Source organism: Aplysia californica, unplaced genomic scaffold (assembly GCF_000002075.1).
Source record: "Aplysia californica isolate F4 #8 unplaced genomic scaffold, AplCal3.0 scaffold00092, whole genome shotgun sequence".
In the NCBI taxonomy this organism is placed as follows: Eukaryota; Metazoa; Mollusca; class Gastropoda; order Aplysiida; family Aplysiidae; genus Aplysia; species Aplysia californica.
This window is the reverse complement of record NW_004797362.1, coordinates 881,615-882,954: the sequence shown is the minus strand read 5'-3', so window position 1 is coordinate 882,954 and position 1,340 is coordinate 881,615.

The window sequence follows — 1,340 nt, the reverse complement described above, 5'->3', positions numbered from 1 at the left end:
TCCCAGCAGATAAACCCGGGCTGAGAGGGATACAACATCCCAGCAGATAAACCCGGGCTGAGAGGGATACAACATCCCAGCAGATAAACCCGGGCTGAGAGGGATACAACATCCCAGCAGACAGACCCGGGCTGAGAGGGATACAACATCCGAGCAGATAAACCCGGGCTGAGAGGGATACAACACCCCAGCAGACAGACCCGGGCTGAGAGGGATACAGTATCCCAGCAGACAGACCTGGGCTTGGAGGGATATTACCTAAGCATTTTGATACAACATCCCAACAGACAGACCCGGGCTGAGAGGGATACAACATCCCAGCAGACAGACCCGGGCTGAGAGGGATACAACACCCCAGCAGACAGACCCGGGCTGAGAGGGATACAGTATCCCAGCAGACAGACCTGGGCTTGGAGGGATATTACCTAAGCATTTTGATACAACATCCCAACAGACAGACCCGGGCTGAGAGGGATACAACATCCCAGCAGACAGACCCGGGCTAAGAGGGATACAACATCCCAGCAGATAGACCCGGGCTGAGAGGGATACAACATCCAGGCAGACAGATCCGGGCTGAGAGGGATACAAAATCCCAGCAGATAGACCCGGGTTGAGAGGGATACAGTATCCCAGCAGACAGACCTGGGCTGGGAGGGATATTACCAAAGCATTTTGATACAACATCCCAACAGACAGACCCGGGCTGAGAGGGATACAACATCCCAGCAGACAGACCCGGGCTGGAAGGGATACATCCCAGCAGACAGACTGAGATACTTGATGAAATAATTCTCCCCTCTCGAGAATCAAACTCGGGTCTCTTGAATGCGACGGCGAAGTGCCTTACCGCCACACCACAGGATACCTAAACTATTTCAAATAAATAATTATTTTGGTGACATTTTGAAATGCAGGTAACTAAACTGAGGGATGCAAGCTCGGGTTTAATTATGATCTGAAACACGAACATATAGAGGCCAAATTCCAAAAGTATATTTCGGAGGAGTAACATTCACAAAAGATGGTCCCAAATGTGAACTGTGCCGCAACATAGTCTTTGGTCTGGTGCTGATCGTACCATGGAAGGCAGGGGGAGGGGTGGGGTGGTGGATTAGGGGTGGGGGTGTTGTGGGTGTCCCGCCTGTATATATTTAAGAGCTCAAATCGTTATTACTGGACCTAACGACTTGAGGCTTTGCATGTAAGTTACTATTGGTGCAACAAAAAAAAATCATTTGAAGAAAAAAACCCAAACCAACAAAAAACAATCTCTCTCTCTCTCTCTCTCTCTCTCTCTCTCTCTCTCTTTCTCTCTCTCTCTCTCTCTCTCTCTCTCT